Below are 9,040 nucleotides of genomic sequence, written 5' to 3' on the forward strand. Positions count from 1 at the left end.
CTCAAGTGAAAGGGCTAACTCAAAGGTATCAGTTCCTTTGACGTTAGTTGTGCGGAGTGATGATCAGCAAATAAAAGTATACACTCAAGTATGGATCATCAGTACCCTTTTTTAATGATTCCTGAGTCTTTAGGGATCCCGCACTATTAAGAGGGGATCACATGTTTTGTGATGAACTTTCCCAAACTACATCTCCACTGTTCTGCTCAAACCACATCTCCACTACTCTGCTGTTATCTGAAAACAGAACCAGTGCCTCGGACATCCAGCTTCCTCCGGACGTCCGAGGGCCGGACGACCAACTGCTTCAGAAATCCGGAATCCTATAGCAGAGAAAACAGAGCCATATAACTCGGACATCTGGCTCTCTCCGGACGTCCGAGGCCCGGATATCCGACCAGCTTCGGAATTCCGGAACTATGCACCAGAGAAACTTGAGCCATATAACTCGGACTTCCGGCTCCCTTCGGACGTCCGAGGGCCGGTCAAGGGTCGGACGACCGACAGGCTTCGGAAATCCGCAGCCCTTCACCAGAAGTTTGTGAGGCCTATAACTCGGAAATCCGGCTCCCTCCGGACATCTGAGGGCCGGACGTCCGGCCAAGCCCCGGAAATCCGGAAGCCTGCACCAGTAGAAGTTGAGTTCTATAACTCGGAAATCCGGCTCCCTCCGGACGTCCGACCCCCGTCAGAAATCCGGAACCTACCACAAGAAGAAGTTGAGTTGTATAACTCAGATTTCCGGTCCTCTCCGGACGTCCGGTAGCTGATGATTTCAAAATAGTTTCTGTCATATCTACATGCCTTGCACGACCGACCCTTGTCGACGTCTGACCTCTTGTGTACGCCCGGACTTCCGGCAACTGTCGGACGTCCGGACCTTGTGTGACTTAAAGTACCTCCAACGGCTGGATTTCACTCCCCACTATAAATACCCCTCTCCCACTTCGTGAGAGGGTTGCCCAACACAGCCTTATCCTCATAAGAACACACTTCTACCTCACACACATTTGCTCACACCAAATCTTAGATCCCAAGAGCATTTGTGAGCCCCTTTGAGATTTGTTCCAATCAAAAGATAGATCGTCTCCCTCTCCTCCTCTCAACCCAAGCTATTTGAGATTTGAGCAAGTTTTGAGCATTCCCCGTGATCTTGTTACTCTTGGAGGTTGGAGACTCCTAGGCGGTAGGAGTTCTTGGGAGAGGAATCAATCCGTGTGATTACCCCCGAAAATTTTTGTGAGGGTTTGGAAGCCACCTCAAAGGCTTACCACTAGTGGTTGAGAAACGCCTTCGTGGTGTTATCTCAAAGGGAGAATAGGGTGAGCCTTCGTGGCGTTGGTGTGCCTTCGTGGTAACATCCACCTCTCTAACGGTGACTAGCTTCCCTCCAAGGAAGTGAACATCGGGATACATCTTCGTCTCAGTGACCTTGGTTATCCTTAACCCTAACTCCTTACTTGTGGTTTACTTGTGTTATTTGAGCATACATACATTGCATATTGTTTGTGCTCATTATATTGTGTTGGCTATTTCTTGTACAAGATTAATCATTCAAGCATACCCTCTATATCCACACGTACATACTTGCAACCCTTGATATATCGTGTGATATAGTGTGATCTAGTATCTTGTGTTGTTCACCTACTTGTCGTGTGATATAGCTCAAGTAAGTTTGTGTAACTTACTTGTGCTTGTTAGTAACTGCATTGTGTCCATCTTGGTAGATCGTGTGGTTGATACACGTTGCAGTGCCTAGTGCATTTAGGATTTGTTCTTGACAAGTACCCTCTTAGTTTATTTCCGCATTAGGTTCAAGCCAAATCTGAAGAAGTTTTTAAATAGCCTATTCACCCCCCTCTAGGGGTCATCGAGGTCTTTTTAATTGGTATCAGAGCTTGGTCTCTCTTTAATTAGGTTTCACGACCTAGAGAGTATCGATGTCGACTATTGGATTAGTGCACAATGGCATCTTTGACTTTGATGGCACAAATTATACCCTATGGAGAATCCGTATGCTTCATCACTTTCGGGCCATGGGCCCAAATACTTTACGAATTGTTCTTGTAGGGATTGCCGACAAAAAGGATGATGCATGTTCATCTACTAATGAAATGTATCTTGATTGTGAGGCTTTTCTTGCCATTCATCGAACCATAAGTCCTGAAGTGTTTAAGTCTATCTCGACTTGCAAGTCAGCTCATGAAGTTTGGACTAAACTTGAAGATATATATGGTGGGTCCAATCTTGATGAAGACGATATTATGATGAAGGAGTTGGTGCATGAGCTCTTCACTCTTTTCGATCATAAAGACTCCACCACTACTTCCATATCCGATTGCTTGCACACCTCAGCATCTTCAATCTCACAAGGTAATGACATGGTGAGTGAAGAAATATATGTTGATGAAAATGTCATAGCCTCTATGGACATGAGCATATCTAGCACCACACATAGTGTAAATTATTATGCTGATAGGTCATGCATTTCACCTAAAGATCCCTCGACAAATGTCTGTGGTGATATGCCTACTCTCCCGTGTCCTCTTGATCAAAATATCTTGTTTCTCCCTAGTTGCTCTATGACTAATCATTTAGGGGAAATCAAGAAATATGAAGTACTTTTGACTAATGATGAATCTGATTCACCAAAAGAATCATCATCAACTCCTCCTGTTCACATGTGCCTCATGGCAAGAGGTAATAATGAGGTATCATCTTCCCTGTGCAATAACGATGATATTTGCGATGAGCATGATGATGATGACTTGACTGAAAATATCTATGTGATCAGTAAAATTCTTCATAAAGCTAAAAATAACGCTCTTCAAAGGTTCCAAGATGTTCTTGCTTAGTTTGAAATTGTAATGATTCACTTAATCATGAACAAGCTAAAAGTGAACAACTTGAACATGAACTTGAGAAGAGTCATCAAGCATGTAGAGACTTAAGATCTTCAAAAGGAGAGATTGAAGTTGCTCATGATAAACTTAAAAGGGATTTTGAGGTCCTTCTCCTTGAATGCAAGAATGTCAAGGGAGAGCTCGTCAAAACCTCTAAGCTCTATGAGGAGCTTCAATCTACTCATGAGAAGTCTCTAATCGCTACTTACTCCTCTCATATTGTTGATGATACTTGTACATCTAACCCTATCTCTTTTGAAGTATCAACATTGAAGGAGAATGTTGAGCTACGTGCTCAACTTGATTTACTAACTAGCAATTATGGTAAGTTGGAAGAAAACCATGTAATGCTCACAAGCTCTCATGCCGATCTTCTAACATCCCATAATGTGCAAAAGTTAGCTCATGAGGCTATCATCACCAAGGTAACATCAAGTGAGCCTCATGTGGACAATGGCACTACTTCTAGTCAAAGTACTATATTTCCATGTGCTAGTCCTCGTAATTCGTCTACTCATAATGTTGCTACCTCGTGTGATGAATTACCTTCCTTGCCTTGTTGCTCTAACATTGAAGCTTACACTTCCTCTAGTACTCGCATTGATACTAACCGTGCAGATGAAATCGAAGAGCTCAAGGCCCAAGTCACTTATTTGAAGAAAGACTTGGAACAGTGTCATGAAGGGATGTCCACACTCAACAACGTCCTGTGTGAGCAAACATCTCCGAATGACAAAAATGATGTTGGAGTAAACTCAAACAAGAACAAGAGGGGCCTATAACAAGTCAATAATTCGGCCAAAATCATTTGCTTCAAGTGCAAAGTTAAAGGGCACCATGTTAGATCTTGCCCTGTGAAGACGAAGTCTCAAAGTCACAAGCATAAGCTAGCAGGTTTATCAACAAAGTTATCGAATTCATCCATGCTTAAGAAAAGTTATCGAATTCATCCATGCATAAGCTAGCAGGTTTATCAAAAGGAATATCACTCTCATCAAACCTACGTAGAGAATTTACTTCTACTACCTGTATCGGGTTATCGAGACCATGGATCTCCTCGATAGGTGGTAGATTTTTGACATCTTCAGATTTAATGCCTCTCTCTCGCATAGATTTCTTAGCTTCTTGCATATCTTCAGGACCGAGGAATAGAATACCTCTTTTCTTCGGAGTTGGCTTAGGAGCTGGTTCGGGAATAGTCCAAGCATTCTCATTGCACAAGATGTTATTCAGTAGAATCTCAGCTTGTTCTATAGTTCGTTCCCTAAAAACACAACCACCACAACTATCTAGGTGGTTGCTACTTCTCAAACAACAGTGCCAGAAATTGACACGTTGACGGAGACTGGGCTTGCGTTGGTTTTTCCCTTGAAGAGGAAAGGGTGATGCAGCACAGGAGCAGTAAGTATTTCCCTCAGTTTGAGAACCAAGCTATCGATCCAGAAGGAGGGTCTCGTCAAGTCCAGAGTACCTACGCAAACACGAACAAGCTTGCACCCAACGCTTCAAAGGGGTTGTCAATCCCCTCAAGATTGTTTGCAAAGTGAGATCTGAAGGCGGAAAGTGCAAAGAAGTAAAAAGTGTAAGGCTGAAAATATGGTGTGGAGTAGACCCTGGGGGCCATAGCCGCGCAAAGTCATGACAATATCTAAGGCAATGATCATACATATAGGCATCACGTCCGAGATAAGTAGACCGATACTTTCTGCATCTACTACTATTACCCCACACATCGATCGCTATCCAGCATGCATCTAGTGTATTGAGTTCATGACGAACAGAGTAACGCCTTAAGCAAGATGACATGATGTAGAGGGATAACCTCAAACCAATGATGAAAACCCCATTTTTTACCCTTGATGGCAACAACATGATGCGTGCCTCGCTACCCCTTCTGTCACTGGGTGAGGTCACCGCACGGTATGAACCCAAAACCAAGCACTTCTCCCATTGCAAGAATCATAGATCTAGTTGGCCAAACAAAACCCATAGCTCGAAGAGAATTACAAGGATATGAATGTTGGAAATATGCCCTAGAGGCAATAATAAAATGGTTATTATCATATTTCCTTGTTCATGATAATCGTCTATTGTTCATGCTATAATTGTATTAACATGAAACAGTAATACATGTGTGAATAAATAGATCACAAAGTGTCCCTAGCAAGCCTCTAGTTGGCTAGCTCGTTAGTCAATAGATGATCATGGTTTCTTGATCATGGGCGTAGATGTCATTGATAATGGGATCACATCATTGGGAGAATGATGTGATGGATAAGACCCAATCCTAAGCATAGCACTAGATCGTATTGTTTGTATGCTAAAGCTTTTCTAATGTCAAGTATCTTTTCCTTCGACTGTGATATTGTGCAACTCCCGGATACCGTAGGAGTGCTTTGGGTGTATCGAACGTCACAACGTAACTGGGTGACTATAAAGGTGCACTACGGGTACCTTCGAAAGTGTCTGTTGGGTTGGTACGGATCGAGATCGGGATTTATCACTCCGTGTGATGGAGAGGTATCTCTGGGGCCACTCGGTAGAACATCATCATGAGCTCAATGTGACTAAGGAGTTAGTCACACGATGACGTGCTACGGAACAAGTAAAGAGACTTACCGGTAACGAGATTGAACAAGGTATAGGCATACCGACGATCGAATCTCGGGCAAGTTCTATACCGACAGACAAAGGGAATCGTATACGGGATTGATTGAATCCTTAACATCGTGGTTCATCCGATGAGATCATCGTGGAGCAAGTGGGAGCCACCATGGGTATCCAGACCCCGCTGATGGTTATTGGCCAGAGAGGTGTCTCAGTCATGTCTGCCTGTCTCCCGAACCCGTAGGGTCTACACACTTAAGGTTCGGTGACGCTAGGGTTATAGGGAATTGTTATATGAGGTTACCGAAAGTTGTTCGGAGTCCCAGATGAGATCCCGGACGTCATGAGGAGCTCCGGAATGGTCCGGAGGTAAAGATTGATATATAGGACGGATGGTTTCGGACACCGGAAGTGTTTCGGGCATCACCGGTAACGTACCGGGACCACCGGGACCACTGGAGGTGGCCTCGGGGGTCCACCGAAGGGGTGCAACGACCCCGGGAGGTAAGGTGGGCCAAGTGGGGGAGGGAACCAGCCCCTAGGTGGGCTGGTGCGCCTCCCCACTCAGCCCAATGCGCAGGGGAGAGGGAAGGGGGGGGGGGGGCAAACCCTAGGCACAGGTGGGCCTTAGGCCCACCAGGTGGTGCGCCACCCCCTCCCACCCTAGCCGCCGCCTCCTTTCCCATCTGGTGGCTGCCGCACCACCTAGGGAGGGAACCCTAGGGGTGGCGCAGCCCCTCCCCCTCCTCCTATAAATAGAGAGGGGTTTTTGCCCTTGGGAGACAGAGTTCTCCCTCTCCCTCGGCGCAGCCCTGCCCTTCTTTCTCCTCCTCTCTGCCGGTGCTTGGCGAAGCCCTGCCGGGAGAACTCGTCTCTCCATCGACACCACGCCGTCGTGCTGTTGGAGTTCTTCCCCAACCTCTCCCTCCTCCTTGCTGGATCAAGGTGCGGGAGACGTCACCGGGCTGCACGTGTGTTGAACGCGGAGGTGCCGTAGTTCGGCACTAGATCGGAATCGCTGCGAGTACGACTCCATCAACCGCGTTCTAGCAACGCTTCTGCTTAGCGATCTTCAAAGGTATGAAGATGCTCTTACCCCTCTCTCGTTGCTGGTCTCTCCATAGGAAGATCTGAATATGTGTAGGAAAATTTTGAATTTATGCTACGTTACCCAACAGTGGCATCCGAGCCAGGTTTTCTATGCGTAGATTCTATGCACGAGTAGAACACAAAAGTTGTGGGCGATGATTTGTCAATTTTCTTGCCGCTACTAGTCTTAGTCTTTTCCGGCGGTATTGTGGGATGAAGCGGCCCAGACCGACTTTACATGTACGCTTACGTGAGACTGGTTCCACCGACAGACATGCACACCGTGCATAAAGGTGGCTAGCGGGTGTCTGTCTCTCCTACTCTAGTCGGATTGGATTTGATGAAAAGGGTCCTTATGAAGGGTAAATAGCTTTGGCATATCATCGTTGTGGCTATCACGTAGGTAAGAAGGCGTTCTTGCTAGAAACCCAAATCAGCCACGTAAAACTTGCAACAACAATTAGAGGACGTCTAACTTGTTTTTGCAGGGTTTGACATGTGATGTGATATGGCCAAAGTTGTGATGTTGCATGTATGATGTATGAGATGATCATGTTATTGTAATAGGTTTCACGACTTGCATGTCGATGAGTATGACAACCGGCAGGAGCCATAGGAGTTGTCTTAATTTATTGTATGAGATGCAACGCCATGTGCTTACTACTTTTACTTCATTGCTAACGATTAGCTATAGTAGTAGTGATAGTAGTAGTTGGCGTGACGACTTCACGGAGGCACGATGATGGAGATCATGATGATGGAGATCATGGTGTCACGCCGGTGACGATGATGATCATGCGATGCCTGAAGATGGAGATCGAAAGGGCAAAGATGATAATGGCCATATCATGTCACTATATGATTGCATTGTGATGTTTATCATGTTTTACATCTTATTGCTTAGAACGACGGTAGCATAATAAGATGATCCCTCTTAAAATTTCGAGAACGTATTCCCCTAAGCATGCACCGTTGCGAAGGATCGTTGTCTCGAAGCACCATGTGATGATCGGGTGTGATAGATTCTAACGTTCGCATACAACGGGTGTAAGCCAGATTTACACACGCGAAACACCTAGGTTGACTCGATGAGCTTAGCATGTACAGACATGACCTCGAATACAAGAGACCGAAAGGTCGAACATGAGTCATATGGTTGAATACGATCAACATGAAGTTGCTCACCATGGTGACTAGTCCGTCTCACGTGATGATCGGACACGGGTTAGTCAACATGGATCATGTATCACTTAGATGACTAGAGGGATGTCGATTTAAGTGGGAGTTCATACTTAATTTGATTAAATGAACTTAATTGTCATGAACTTAGTCTAAAAGTTGTCTTTATAAATATTGTAGATGGCCAACGTCAACCTCAATTTCAACGCATTCCTAGAGAAAAGCAAGCTGAAAGATGATGGTAGCAACTATGCGGACTGGGTTCGTAACTTGAAGCTCATCCTTGAAGCAGCTAAAAAGGCTTATGTCCTTGATGCGCTGCTAGGTGACCCTCCCGCTCCCGCAGCAGCCCAGGACATTCTGAACGTCTTGCAAACGCGGAGTGATGACTACTCTCTCTTTAGGTGTGGCATGTTATACAGTTTAGAAACGGGGCTCCAAAGGCGTTTTGAGCAACACGGGGCATATGAGATGTTCTAGGAGCTGAAGGTAGTTTTTCGAGCTCATGCCCGTGTCGAGAGATATGAAGTCTCCGACAAGTTCTTTAGCTGTAAGATGGAGGAGAACAGTTCTGTCAGTGAGCACATACTCAAAATGTCTGGGTTACACGGTCGTCTGACTTCACTTGGAGTCGAACTTCCGGATGATGCTATAATTGACAGAATCCTCCAGTCTCTCCCACCAAGCTACAAAGGCTTTGTGCTTAACTACAACATGCAAGGGATGGAGAAGACCATTCCCGAGTTGTACTCGATGCTCAAATCTCAGAAGTAGAAATCAAGAAAGAGCATCAAGTGTTGATGGTCAACAAGACCACTAGTTTCAAGAAGGGCAAGGGTAAGAAGAACTTCAAGAAAGACGACAAAGTTGTTGCCGCGCCCGGTAAGCCATATGCCGGGAAGAAGAAAAAGAATGGACCCAAGCCTAAGACTGAGTGCTTCTATTGCAAGGGAAAGGGTCACTGGAAGCGGAACTGCCCCAAATACTTAGCGGACAAGAAGGCCGGCAACGTTAAAGGTATATGTGATATACATGTTATTGATGTGTACCTTACCAGCGCTCGTAGTAGCTCCTGGGTATTTGATACCGGTGCTGTTGCTCATATTTGCAACTCAAAGCAGGAACTGCGGAATAAGCGAAGACTGGCCAAGGACGAGGTGACGATGCGCGTCGGGAATGGTTCAAAGGTCGATGTGATCGCCGTCGGCACGTTACCTCTACATCTATGGGGATTAGTCTTAAACCTTAATAATTGTTATTTA

Source organism: Hordeum vulgare, chromosome 7H (assembly GCF_904849725.1).
Source record: "Hordeum vulgare subsp. vulgare chromosome 7H, MorexV3_pseudomolecules_assembly, whole genome shotgun sequence".
In the NCBI taxonomy this organism is placed as follows: domain Eukaryota; kingdom Viridiplantae; phylum Streptophyta; class Magnoliopsida; order Poales; family Poaceae; genus Hordeum; species Hordeum vulgare.